Source organism: Myxocyprinus asiaticus, chromosome 6 (assembly GCF_019703515.2).
Source record: "Myxocyprinus asiaticus isolate MX2 ecotype Aquarium Trade chromosome 6, UBuf_Myxa_2, whole genome shotgun sequence".
In the NCBI taxonomy this organism is placed as follows: Eukaryota; Metazoa; Chordata; class Actinopteri; order Cypriniformes; family Catostomidae; genus Myxocyprinus; species Myxocyprinus asiaticus.
The window spans coordinates 34,648,780-34,664,148 of NC_059349.1; positions in this window are offsets into that span (position 1 = coordinate 34,648,780).

A 15,369-nucleotide genomic window follows, 5' to 3' on the forward strand; every position below is an offset into this window, starting at 1 on the left:
TATTGTTTTGTTTCTCAAAATAGTCAGTCGTTTGGGTTCAGAAGAACTTTATTTGTCTACTGGAGTCGTGTGGATTATTTTGATGCACCCTAAATATGCATTTTGGACCGTCAAAAAATGGAGTACATTCACTTGCATTGTTTAGAGGAGGAGGCCTGAAATGAAATCCTAAAAGCCTTAAATTCTGTTTTAATGAAGAAAGAAACTCAGATACATTTTGGTTGGCCTGAGGATGAGTAAATTATCAGCAAATTTTAATTTTTGGGTGAACTATTCCTTTAAAACACTCTTCTCCATTTTCACCCAGCAATGTAAGAACATAAGCTGTAATGTGTTATCTAATGATTTCCTCTAGGAGATTTGTCACGGGTTTTTGTTCGGGCCATTGCAATTTAAACTACCAGTCAACAGTTTGGGCACACCTACTAATTCCTTAATATTGCTATTTTCCACATTTTAAAATAACAGTAAAGTCATCAAAACTATGACATACAAATGGAAATATGTGTATAATATAGCAAGCACAAATGTTAAACAAATCAAAACGTCTTATATTTAAGCTTCTTCAAAGTAGCCACCCTTTACCTAGATTACAGGACTACACACTCTGGATATTCTTTCAAACAACTTCATAAGGTATCCACCTAGGATGCTTGTTTTATATATATATATATATATATATATATATATATATATATATATATATATATATATATATATATATATATATATATATATATATATATATATATATATATATATATATATGTATATTTAGTTCTCATGTATGTGGGGCATTTATTGGCTGCTTTCCTCCACTATTCAGAAATGTATTTAATAGCACAGTGTGTCTACAAAACAATAAAGAATATCCCTTTAGATCAGAAAAGTTTTAAAATAATGATAAACATGAACTGTGTCCACTAGGGATGTGCCCGAAGCTGAATATCTTATTCGGAAAGGCAGGGATAATGACTTCAAAATGAATAATGAATTCTGCCAAATAATAGAAGGGAAAAAAAAATAGTTAAACTGATTATCCAACAACAAGCACAGGGATAGAGCAATGTTTTAAATAAACATATCTAAAATGACAACACAGTAGTGAATCTGTAAATCTTGTATGACTAAAGGGTAAACATTAAGAATTAAGAATACAATTTGGATGGTGTGATTTCAAGTTTAAATTAGATTAAATTGGAAAAAATCATTAGACTGATTATCCAACAAGCACAAGGACAAAGTGATATTTTAAATAACCATATCTAAATTTATGATGAGTCTGTAAAGTTAATATGACTAAAGTGTAAACTTTATGACTGAAAATGCACAGAGTGTGAGCTCAAGTTTAAATAAGATGGCCATGTTTGCAGTGAATGTGAAAGTGAAAGTGGAGATTTATAGCATGCATTGTATGGACCTACAGAGCTGAAATATTATTTTAAAATTTTAATTTGTGTTCAGCAGAAGAAAGAAAGTCATACACATCTGAGTCTGGGATGGCATGAGGGTAAGTAAATAATGAGAGAATTTTCATTTTTGGGTGAAATATCCTTTAATCTCAATGACATTTGGTCAAACAGCACTGCTGTATTGCTGTAACTATTTAATTCTTATATAATATTTATTAAATGTTTTCTTTTTTATTATTTTTGGCTTCAATTTTACGTCATCTCATGGCTCTGGCTTGATTGTGCTGTCAGATAAAAATAGTCATGGTGTCTGTTGGTGTCATTACTGTGTTTCTTTTGTGATCCGGAAGGCTGTTTGTGCATGTGAGTTTGTGAGTTGGTGCAGGTGCAGGTCTGTGGATGTGCAAGGTTTTGTTCCATATGGGAAAGTGTTCTGACCTTTTCCATGATTTCACTAAAATGCTTTAGGGGTCTTCCTGTTTCCAAGTGCCCAGACTAGAGCTGGCTCAGAGAGATTTCGGAATACAACACACATACACACGTGTTTCACAACCTTCCACCATACCCCTGGTCACCTTGGAAATGTTTTACAAATAGATGTTTCCATTTGGTTTGTGCAGTTGTTTTACCATTATTGTTACTAAAACAGGCACTGGCTCACCCTGTGCAGTTATTCTTATGGCTTAAATAATATTGAGCCTTATATGGTTGATGCAATAAAGGTTATTCCATTATAAACTATCATGAGTGTTTTAGTAGAACAGAATACTTATTTTTGTCTCAATGAGCTGTCCCAGCGGAGAAGCTGCAACCCATTATAAGTAATCAGGCCTCTTTATATACACAAATTATGGGATGGATTTATTGTGATACAGACTACTGAATGAGGAAACTCTCATGTCTGTGGGAAATGATAATTACAAAATGGTTTTGCACCGTGAACAAGAGGCTATTTACAAAAGCTCAAAACATCTGCAAATCTCGGCTGCAACACAGGCTGAATGAGATGTACTTGAGCCCAGCACTTGTGTACATGGAATGAATGAGTGTTTGAAAACACTGCTGTTGTCCTCTCGTGCCTCTTTTAAGAATTTTCCATTTTGAAATTGCACAATTAATAAATGAAGTGGCTTATTTTCATCACTTACTCTGCGGTTTGCTACTACAAAATAATGGGGTGTAATTTTGAAAATGCTTCTTTTCTGAAGCTCTTAAAATTCCATTATTCTGTTTATATGGTCATTTTTTTATATTATACCCATATTTGTTACGGAAGGGCATTATGTTTACCTGAACACTCTGAAAAACGCTCTTTTTATAACATATTTTTTGTTTGCTTGATTAGAAAACAACACAATAAACACAAAGTAATGAGGCTACAGTTAAACTATAATTGAGGGGATTTTAATGATTTCACATTATACAAATGAATTTCTATTTTAGGAGCTTTAATCAGATAGACAGATGACTTGCATGAATCAGAAATGACTCTAAGATGGATCACAGACCTCTGGAATGTTGTCTAAGCTCTTACTGTTCCAGAGCTTTGCAAATCTCACCATTTCCGTTAGAAATGTCAACTGGAAACAGTTTGTTTGATCTCTGAGTTCCCTGGAGATCACAGCTTGAGGGGTAATGACATTGGCACAAGGAGAAAAAAAAAGTAGGGAGAGAGAAAGAAAGACAGAAAGAGAGAGAGTTTGAAGAGGCTTCAATTGCAGTGAACACAATATGTCAAAAACGGAGATGGGAGGGGGGGTGGGGGGGGGGAGGAAGGGAGGCATGATCATGAGAAGGTGATACCACCCTCTGGCAATGAGAAAAATTACCTTCTTTTCTCTTTGGTCTCTTGTTATGAGAGGTGGTCAAAGCTCATGGCTGCTTATCAATGTTTCCCTTAGGCCTCGGTAACAGGTTCACTAATGGATTGTGTAAAGGTTCCAGCATTTACAAGATTTAACATTATTTTATTACCAGTTACAGAATAACCAGTTAATGATAATTCATATAATTATTTATTGTCCATTTATTTATATATTTGTTCATTTATTTGGTATTTATTCCTGTATTAAGCACCTCTACAGGGTGATCAGGGTTTCTTTTGCAATAATGACCATCTGACTGTATAATCAATGCAGTCTTGCAAGTTTTATACTGTAGTTTACTATATAGCTTACTATGGCTGTATTGCTGATTTACTCATACAGAGACAGTGGAACGTGATGGTAGATAAATTATACTGTAGGTTGCATTCAACCTATTCAACTTGTCTTATGACAAGTGGTAATAATAGTACAAGATGGCGAAATTGTAAGAAATCATACGAGTTTTTGACTTTTTGAAAAAAATAAAATAGATAAATAAACTAACGAAATAAACTAAATAAACTAATGAACAATGTTTTTAAAATTTTTACCAAGTTTAACCCCTAACCCAAACCTAAACCTAACCATGAAGTCTCACCCCTTACCCAAACCTTAGACCTAATCATGATTTTTATAGGAAAATAACTTTTGTTAACCACAGAAGTAAGAAAACACAGGGGTTTGGAAAGAGCCAAGGGAAGCATACTACAGGTTTTTGACATGTTTTGACAGATGTTTTCTTTGTAAAAATTGAGTGTTTGATAGGAGGCTAGCTAAAATTTGATACCTGTACTATACTGAGTTTAAATTCTCTTTGTTGATTGGTTGGTCTCTATGCAAATTAAAGTCTTACCTTTTCATATGAGTCAAGTCGTATGAAATCTACCATCTTGTATGAGTTGTCATGAGACAACATAGCATTACAATCCCTATATGGCTTTTCCTGACAGTGGAGGAAATAAATGAGTGAGGATGCACTAATCAATTAAGACTAACAACCATTGTATCCTGGTCCAAACTGCCATCTCTTCAAGATCCCTCTACAGACCAGAGGCTGTGGGAGCAGGTAACAGTGCTCTGTAGACAGGGAGGGTGGGGTGTCGCCATGGTATAGCCCTTGGATGTTCTCACAGTGAGATGAATCATCCTCGCCTGGTTATCCTGCTTCATGCCCCGGAGGCATCCTTAATCACACCCCCTCCTCCTCCTTGCTCTCAGCCAGGCCACCGCAGATCCGTTTACCCCTCCGTCAGGCCTCTGAAAGGAGAGGACTTGCATTACAGTTTCTGTGCGCACGCTTTTGCTCTTTTTAATTACCTTTTGTAGGATGCACTATGGTTTCAGGCACCTGGGAGACCTTCATATAGAAAAATGTCAGTCTTTGCCTCCAGGCACTGGCAAGACAAACAGTCTGTACTGCCGAAGGTCCTCAGGGGATTGAGAAGAGGCTTCTAGCAGCCTTTTGCTTCCCGCCACAGGATACCAGCTGCCTAGAGCAGGGTTAAGGCGGGATGTATCCATACAACATGGAGCACAGTGTAACTCTAGATTGTGGATGTAATAACAGTACAAATGTTACAGTGTGTGTCATCACATTTGCAGAGGGACACCTTTTCAGTTATGCTAATGTTCTCCTCTGATTGCCTTTGCACACAATGCAGATCCTTGTGAACCTACTCTACCTGAAAAGGTTTAACAAGGAAGTGTTTAGCAAGTCTATTGCTTCACCTGCTAATTTACATAACCTTTATTTCTAATCATCTACCAGAAAGAAAAACAAAAACATTGCAATGTACACTTACTGACCACTTAGGTACACCTGCACACCTACTTATTCATGGGATTATCTAATCAGCCAATTGTGTAGCAGCAGTACAATGCAAAAAAAATAACGCAGATAAGGTTCAGGAGCTTCAGTTAATGTTCACATCAACCATCAGAATGGGGAAAAAATGTGGCATGATTTTGGTGCCAGACGGGCTTGTTTGAGTATTTCTGTAATTGCTGATCTCCTGGGATTTTCACACACAACAGTTTCTAGAGTTTACTCAAAGGCCACGTTCACACAGCTGCAGAATACGGTTGTCAGACCTGTTTTGAGTGCTTAATACGGTTGCATTCACACACAGGATGGTTAGCGACAAATGCTGTGCTCTTAACTCAGTTAAAAAGCATTCAAAGCCGTTGCTGGTTAATTATGATCTAACGAATGAACTTGCGCCTCATTTGGACTTGTTTATTTAATAATGCAGCATCAATTGTGATAAGACACGCCGGTGTTGTGGACGTTGCCATCTGTGATATTTACTTTAGTCACTGTCACTATGGTTATAGCTGTCAGAATACGGGCTTAACTTCAGTAGTTTGTTCATACAGACAGTATTCAAGCAGCTACTGTAAGATGTTGTATAAACAGGATATTTCAAGACTCACACCTGTAAGTAAATACGGTTGTCAATCCCAAATACTGACTGTGCCAGAACATAGCCAGAATGGTACCAAAAACAAAAAACATCCAGTGAGCGGCAGTTCTGTGGACATAAATGCCTTGTTGATGAAAGAGGTCAAATGAGAATGGCTAGACTGGTTCAAGCTAACAGAAAGGCTATGGTAGCTCAGATAACCGCTCTGTTCAATTGTAGTTAGCAGAATAGCATTTAGAATGCACAACACGTCGAACCTTGAGGCGGATGGACTACAACAGCAGAAGACCACGTCAGGTTCCACTTCTGTCATCCAAGAACAAAAAGCTGAGGCTGCAGTGGTCCTACCATCTGTGTACTGCACAGAAATCGAGATTCGTCACTCCAGGCTATGTTGTTACAGTCTTTAACTGTCCAGTTTTGGTGACTTGTGCCTCAGCTTTCTGTTCTTGCCTGGCACAAAAAATCATGCCATGGGGGAATCACGTGACGTCATGCGAGGATCGGACATGTAAACGGCAAGCTCTGCACACTTTGCTAGTTTTAATACTTTTAATGACATAAACCATGAGATTTGTTCCACTCCGTTCCATAACTGTTTTAGGAGGATGTAAAACACAGTCTAAAAACATCCACAAACTAGCTTACAAAATAAACTCTCAAATTTGCAATCATAATAACTTCTGGCTTCATAGTCCGTGCCCAGGCTCTCTCTCTCGTCTAACTGCTGTGTGGCTCTATTTATGCCGCTCTCCCCGTGCTCACTGAAATTAGAGACAGGTGTTAGACATAATTTAACTGAGGTGTAAGCGCCCTTACCGCTTTCTCTCTCTCCGGAGAGATGCTTGACCACGCCCCCGCTGCCACAGAGGACAATATGTCAAAGAATTCAAAATCCTCGGGCTCTGGAGACATTAAAAGATGCTTACGTGCTCAAGCTGACGCCCCTGAGCAGGCCGCAAGCCTGGGAGTCAATTTATTCGGGGAGGTGCGGGAAATGCGGCAAGAGATGTTGACTATGTCGACAATGCTGAAAAAGGTCATTGCTGACTTGGAGGATCTTGCTGTGATAGATTGATCGATCACTGCCATGGAGGTGAAGTTCTCTGATGTGGTTACAAGAGTGGGGGATATCAAGAAACAGATCGATTACATGAAATCATCAGAGAGGGAATTATCTGCTAATCCGCTAGTGACCAAGGTGGATTTGGAGTGTGTCTGGGAGAAGTTGGAGGAAATGGAGAACCATAGCCAGCAGAATAACATCTGTATCGTCGAAGTTCCTGAGGGAGAGGAGGGACAGGATATGGTGAAGTTCCTGGATGGGCTCTTTCCGAATCTGCTCGACATAGCAGGCAATAAGCTGGAAATCAAACAAGTTCACAGGGTTCCTGCTCGGCGATCCACTGAGGGAGACAGGTGATACATTCTGGCCAAATTTCTGAGATCATCCAATAAAGATCTTGTGTTACACGAGGTGAGGATTAAAGGAGGGCTTTCTTGGAAGAACCACAGCATTTTCTTGTTCCCAGACTTTGCGAATTCGACAAGAGAGAAACACGAACGATTCAAGGAATGCAAGAAACATCAACGGAAGTTCGCTTTTGCACTGATATTCCAGGCCAAATTGAGAATTGATGCTAGGGATGGCCGTAAAACATTCACATGCCCACAGCAATCGATGTCCTTCATAAAGACAATGGAGTGACCCGAGTGGGCCAGCTCACTGAACATTTGCTTGACTGTCTGAGGAATCTGCGCATTCTTTTGTGCTTGAGTTTATTTTGTAGAGTATCACACCTTCAGGACAGCTTTACCGATGAACCTACATGCTCTTTGTGCTTATTCTGCGTATTGGCTGAGTTTGTTTTATAGATTATCTTTTGCTGTTTAATTCTATCTCACAAAATTTGTACAGAAACACCGGACTTGAGCAATCCGACGGCAAGTTTGTCATGGGGGTTCTCGTAGGCGTGCATGGACTGTTTGAGTTTAGAGGGCCGACACCAGTTGGCGCTGTCGTGCGCAGGGTTAATGCACACGTTTTCCTTTTTTCTGTTTTTTTTTATTTTTTTTTTATTGAGGAATGCTTGGGTTTTGATTGTTGCATTAATGTTGGAATGTGGTCTTTATAATCTTGTTTTTGACACACAACATTTACTTATATGTCAAAATGTCAGATCTTAATATGAGTGGATTTTCTCTCTCCACATGGAATGTGAATGGGTTGGGGCACCCCATAAAATGAAGGAAGTTTATTTCTCTTCTTAAGCATAAGAAATATGATGTAGTGTTTCTTCAAGAAACGCACCTTTCTCCGCAGGAAGCTGAAAAATTTGGGAAGATATGGGGTGGGCATATTTTCTATAGTGCTGTCTCGAGTAAGACCAGGGGAGTCATCACACTGATAAGTACACATCTACAATTCAAATGTTTCAAACAGATTAAAGATAAATTAGGAAAAGTCATTACTGTTTTAGCTGAAATTCAGGGACAAAGTCTTGTTTTGGCCAATATTTATGCACCTAACGTTGATGATCAGGACTTTTTTATAGATCTTGAAGGGATGTTGCAAGCCGCTGGCACCCCTCATGACATAATATTGGGAGGAAACTTTAATATTTTGATGGACTCAGTCCTTGATCATAGTGAAGCAAAAGTGTGCAAGCCCCCTAGAGCAACACTGTTGCATCACAGGATATGTAAAAATCTTGGTCTTACAGATATTTGGAGACTTTTGAACCCATCTGGGAGGGACTATACATTTTTTTCATCAGTCCATAAGATTTACTCTAGATTAGATGTATATATATATATATATATATATATATATATATATATATATATATATATATATATATATCTAAGTCCCTCATTTCATCTGTTGCTGATTGCTCCATTGGAAACATTTTAGTCTCAGATCACGCCCTGGTGTGTTTAGAGGTGTTGCCACACATGGATAAAAGGAAATCATATAGTTGGTACTTTAATGTATCCCTTTTGCAAAATCTTGAATTCCAACAAATGTTAAAGACTGAAATCTGTGTCTATATGGAGATCAACTGGTCCTCAGTATCATCTGTGGGCGTGGCTTGGGAGGGACTTAAGGCGGTTCTTAGGGGCCGGATCATACAGTATGCCTCATTCACCAAAGAATCCAAAGCGCAAGAACTCGTGGAATTGGAAGGGAATATAAAAAAATGCTGAGGCAGAGCTGAAGCACCGAATGTTGTGTAATAGCCTCAGAGAATTGACCCGATTGAAATATAGATATAATACTGTTTTGTTGCAGAAGGTGGAGTTTTGGCTATTCAGGGCAAGACTTTGAGTCGGGGATAAGGCAGAAAAACTTCTAGCTAGATATATAAAACAGAGAGAGTCTTTTTCTACCATTCCCTCAGTGAAATCTGCTGGTGGTGAAATATTTACCTCGGCCACTGATATTAATAATGCCTTTAAAGAATTCTAACTTGATATTTACAGTTCCACGTCTTCGACTACTGATGAGTATACAAGAAACTTTGTGGAACCATAAGAACTTGCTAAACTGACAACTGAGCAAAAAAATTCTCTTGATGCTGAGTTAACCTTGGAAGAGCTTGGCGAGGTAATTAATGCCTTGCCTACAGGCAAGGCTCGGGGCCAGACAGCTTTGCCACTGGATGTTTTAGATCATATGCTACAGAACTGGCTCCACTTTTGCTAGAAGTTTATATGTAATCATTAATGAATGGTAAGCTTCCGCCAACCATACGCAAGCCTGGATCCGTCTGATTCTCAAAAAGGACAAAGATCCAAGCGAGTGTAAGAATTACCATCCAATTTCCCTGATCCGATTAAGTAAACTTATGACATCTCTTATACATATAGATCAGGTGGGGTTTATTCGGGGGCCATAGCTCCTCTGATAACATTAGGCGTTTCATCAATATCATGTGGTCAGTGGCGAATGATCCGACTCTGGTCGCTGCAATCGCACTTGATGCCGAAAAGGCATTTAATATGGTAGAATGGGATAATCTTTTTACTATTTTGGAATAGTATGGGTTTGAGAATACTTTTATTGGATGGATTAAGTTACTTTATAGACACCCAGTAGCAGCGGTACAAACAAATGAATTAATTTCAGATTATTTTGCTCTGGATAGGGGCACCCGGCAGGGTTCCCCTCTTTCCCCATTATTGTTCTTTCTTGCCCTGGAACCATTAGCAGCCGCGATAAGAAAGGAGGATGATTTTCTCAGGGTTGTGGCAGGAGGTGTGCCACATAAGCTTTTGCTTTATGCAGATGATATTTTATTATTCATCTCTGACACTACTAGACTAGGTGAGCCCGAGACATTGCATGGAGCAGACTGAACCTTGGCTGTGACATGGCATGGAGCACACTGAGGCGTGGCTGTGACGTGGCATGGAGCAGACTCAGGCGTGGCATGGAGCAGGCTCAGGCGTGGCTGTGACGTGGCATGGAGCAGGCTCAGGCGTGGCTGTGACGTGGCATGGAGCAGGCTCAGGCGTGGCTGTGACGTGGCATGGAGCAGGCTCAGGCGTGGCTGTGACGTGGCATGGAGCAGGCTGAGGTGTTGCTGTGATGTGGGAGCAGGCTGAGGCGTTGCTGTGATGTGGGAGCAGGCTGAGGCGTTGCTGTGACGTGGCATGGAGCAGGCTGAGGCAGGCTGAGGCATTGCTGTGACATGGTATGGAGCAGGCTGAGGCATTGCTGTGATGTGGCATGGAGCAGCCTGAGGTGTTGCTGTGACATGGCATGGGGCAGGCTGTGGCATTGCTGTGACATGGCATGGAGCAGGCTGAGGCTTTGCTGTGACATTGCATGGAGCAGGCTGAGGCGTTTCTGTGACATGGCATGAGCAGACTCAGGATCCGGGGCAAAAGATGTTGCTAGCTCAGCGACCATGACGAGGAACTATGGCTTGCTGGCCATGACGTGGGACTCTGGCTTGGCGGCCATGACGTGGGACTCTGGCTTGGCGGCCATGACGTGGGACTCTGGCTTGGCGGCCATGACGTGGGACTCCAGCTCGGCATCCGCTTCCCCCACAGTGAACGTAGAAACAATTATCTTCAGGGCAAGGTCGATATACTGAGCCACATTGAGGGGACTGCGACCGCCAGGGTTCAGGGAAGAGACTGGCTCATTCAATCCCAACCGGAATATGTCCTTGAGGTTGACTTCATTAAAGTCCACCTGGCAGGCCAGAGCACAGAAGTCCTCCACATAATTTTCCAGAGATCGATTCCCCTGTTGAAAACGAAGAAGCTGGATTGCTGGGTTCATTTTGGTCAGTCAGGTATTCTATAATGTTGGCTGGCAACAAGGTAAACGAAGAGAGGATGACGTGTGATGAACCCAAGTGCAGTTTTATTAACAATCGTGAAATCCAAAAAGCCATACTACAAACATGAACAAAACATAAACATCAACATAAACATAAACTTGACTTGACTTGACTTGACTACCAAACATTAACACAAAATACCTGTCAATGGACAATGGCAAACATGAGGCTTAAATACATGGACATGGGTAACAAGACAAACAAGTTAACCAATGACAAGACAGAACTGATAACAAGGTAACTAGACAATAAACCAATGAAAACAAGACACATGAACATGGAGGGAAACATGAAATCACATGACGAGGGGACCACATGACATGAAACACATGAACAAACACTTTAAACATTACAATGCCATGGTCAAAATCACAAATGTTTTCCCCATTCTAATGGTTGATGTGAACATTAACTGCAGCTCCTGACCTGTATATGCATTTTGTATGCATTGCACTGCTGCCACATGATTGGCTGATTAGATAATCGAATGAATAAGTACGTGTACAGGTGTACCTAATAAAGTGGTTGGTGAGTGTATATAAAGTGTATGTATGTAAAATTGAATTTTAGTTCCTTTGAATATTCCTTGTCATGTTTTTTTTTTTTTTTTGAGCCCCCGGTTTTGAGCTCCCGGTTGTGTCGTATGCCTGTCACAATTCATTTGAAGCACACTAGGGACCTGAAGGGGCAAGTCAGACATGACTCCTATTCCAATGTCTGTCTGTGCCAAGGATACATAAGTCTATAATGGTCAAAGCATCAAAAATAACTTTCAAATAAAAACTCAGTTTTGGTTCAGGATTTACTAAAAAATTATGTAATAGAATAAAAAGAGGGGTGACAGCTGATCCTGTTATTTATATTTTCTGATTAATCGCATTTTAATGATCTTGATATAGATTCTTTTAACCCCAAGATCGGTCAAGTTTGGTTTGACTCTTTTCATGTATTGTGTCTCCAAAGACGAGATCCATGCAATCCATTTGTCAATGAATAATGTCTCTTTTAATACCCTTTCTATTCAGTCAGTTGTTAATCAAAAACAACAACAAAAAAAGAACAATTTATTTTTTTTTAAAAAAGAAGCTGTGCAACTTCTCCCTTGTTAATTTGTGCTTGGATCAAGCAAAACAAAATAAAGAGACAGTGCTGTTTTGTCACTTCTACATATCAATTTAAATACTTGTAAATAGGGTAAATTGTGCATTTAAACAATAAACATGTAGGCCTAACAATATACAATTTTATATATATATATGAAATGTATTCCACTACAGATTACATGCTGTAAAATGTAATTTGTAACGTATTCTGTTAGATTACTCAAGGATAGTAACGTATTCTAAATACTTTGGATTACTTCTTCAGCACTGGTAGATTTTTTCACTTGTTTTGACTATAAAAACTCTGCCAGTACAGTAAGACAAAATACACATTTTAAAAATACATTCTCTGAAAAACCTAAATCTCTTATGCAGTGTTGTTTCTAAAATAAGATAAATCAAACTGATCTTGTTTTAAGGATTTTTTGATATTTTTACAGGAAAACAATACAAAAAATTATTATCAAGAATAAGATTTTTGCCCTAATATCAAAGGTCTTACTAAAAAAAAGAAATTATGATCTAACGTGAATTTTCTTGATAAAAAAAAACATGATCGTGCCTGGTAACATGCATGTAAAATGGCTAGAAATAGCATTTTAACTTAGTGTAAAGCTGACAATTTACACAAGGATTATTTCTATTTCATCTGCTCCAAACTTACTTCAAACATACTTCTCTGTCTGCTCGTATGAATGTAACACATCATAAGAAAGTGCTTCACCACTGTTCAGATGCACTTTGGATCCCATCATTTATATGTATAAATGTTTTCCAACTGAAAGGACTAAATATTAAATGAAACAAATGACAATAAAATGCAAAGTAATCTCTTCAGTAATCAAAATACTTTTGAATGTAACTGTATTCTAATTACCAATGATTTAAATTGTAACTGTAGTGGAATACAGTTACTTATATTTTGTATTTTAAATACATAATCCCATTACATGTATTCCGTTACTCCCCAACCCTGTATATATATATATATATATATATATATACGTGAGGTGTACTTACTTGTAATCTTACTTGTGAGGTGAAGCCGCTGTGGATCAGACTTGTTGGTCCAGCGCATCCCACAGATGCTCAATCGGATTTAGGTCTGCGAAATTTGGAGGGCAACAACTTGAACTCTTCATCATGTTCCTCAAACCATTCCTGAACAATGTGTGCAGTGTGTCAGGGAACATTATCCTGCTGAAAGAGGCCACTGCCATCAGGGAATACCAGTGCCATCAGGGAATACCAATGAAGGGGTGTGCCTGGTCTGCAATGATGTTTAGATAGGTGGCATGTGTCAAATTGACTTCCACATGAATGGCCCAGGGTTTTCCAGCAGAACATTGCCCAGAGCATCACACACCCTCAACCGACTTGTCATCCTGATGCCATCACTTCCCCAAGTAAATGGTGCACACGTCCACATGATGTAAAAGAAAACGGCACTCATCGGACCAGGCAACCTTCTTCCACTATTCCAAGATCCAGTTCAGACGCTCGCTTGCCCATTGTAGGCACTTTTTCTACGGTGGACATGGGTATTATGGGCACTCTGACAGGTCTGCATCTACGCAGCCCCATAAGCAGCAGGGTGCGATGCACTGTGTGTTGTGACATATTGCTTCCGTAACCATCATTAACATTTTCTGTGACTTGTGCCACAGTAGACCTTCTGTTGGTTTGGAACAGACGGGATAGCCTTTGTTACCCTTGCGCATCGATGAGTTTTGGGCACCCAACACCCTGTCGCCTGTTTGTGGTTTGTCACTCCTTGGACCACTTTTAGTTGGTACTCAACCCTGCTGACCTGGAGCACCCCACAAGCCTTGCCATTTCAGAAATGCTCTGACCCAGTCATCTGGTCATAACAATTTGGCCCTTCAAGTCCCTCAGGTCTTTAATCCTGCTAATTTCTCCTGCATTCAACACACTGACTACCAGAACTGATTGTTTGCTTATCATCTAATCTACCCAGACCTTGACATGTGGCCTTGTTAGGAGCTGATCAATGTTATTCGCTTCACCTCTGAGTGGTCATAATGTTTTGGCTCATCAGTGTATATTCAGTTGTGCTCAAAAGTTTGCATACCCTTGGAGAATTGGTACCAATATATGTACCATTTTTAAAGAAAATGAGTGAGCAGGCAAAACACATTTATTTTATTTCTTATGGGATTAATATTCAATTGTAGGTTATAACAGAATGGCACAATCATAAAACAAAACATGGCAACAAAGAAAAAAATGAAATGACCCCTGTTCAAAAGTCTGCATACCCTTAGTTCTTAATACTGTGTATTGCCCCCTTTAGCATAAATGACGGCATGCAGTCTTTTGTAATAGTTGTCTATGAGGCCCCAAATTCTTGCAGGTGGTATAGCTGCCCTTTCGTCTTGGCAAAATGCCTCCAGGTCATGCAAAGTCTTTGGTCGTCTTGCATGAACCGCATGTTTGAGATCTCCCCAGAGAGGCTCGATGATATTAAGGTCAGGAAACTGTGATGGCCACTCCAGAACCTTCACCTTTTTCTGCTGTATCCACTGGAGGGTCAGCTTGGCCTTGTGCTTAGGGTCATTGTCATGCTGGAATGTCCAAGAGCGTCCCATGCGTAGCTTTCGTGCAGAAGAATGCAAAGTATTTTCTGATAACCTGCTGCATTCACTTGCCATAAATTTTCACAAGATTCCCCATGCCTTTAGAGCTCACACACCCCCAAAAGATCAGTGAGCCACCACCATGCTTCACAGTGGGGATGGTATTCTTTTCACTATAGGCCTTGTTGACCCCTCTCCAAACATAGCGCTTATGGTTGTGACCATATAGCTCTATTTTGGTCTCGTCACTCCAAATTACAATGTGCCAGAAGCTGTGAGGCGTGTCAAGGTGTTGTCGGGCATATTGTAACCGGGCTTTTTTGTGGCATTGGCGCAGTAAAGGCTTCTTTCTGGCAACTCGACCATGTGGCTCATTTTTGTTCGAGTATCATCGTATTGTGCTCCTTGAAACAACCACACCGTCTTTTTCCAGAGCAGCCTGCATTTCTCCTGAGGTTACCTGTGGGTTTTTCTTTGTATCCTGAACAATTCTTCTGGCAGTTGTGGCTGAAATCTTTCTTGGTCTATCTGACCTTGGCTTAGTATCCCTGAATTTTCCACTTCTTAATAAGTGATTGAACAGTACTGACTGGCATTTTCAAGGCTTTGGAT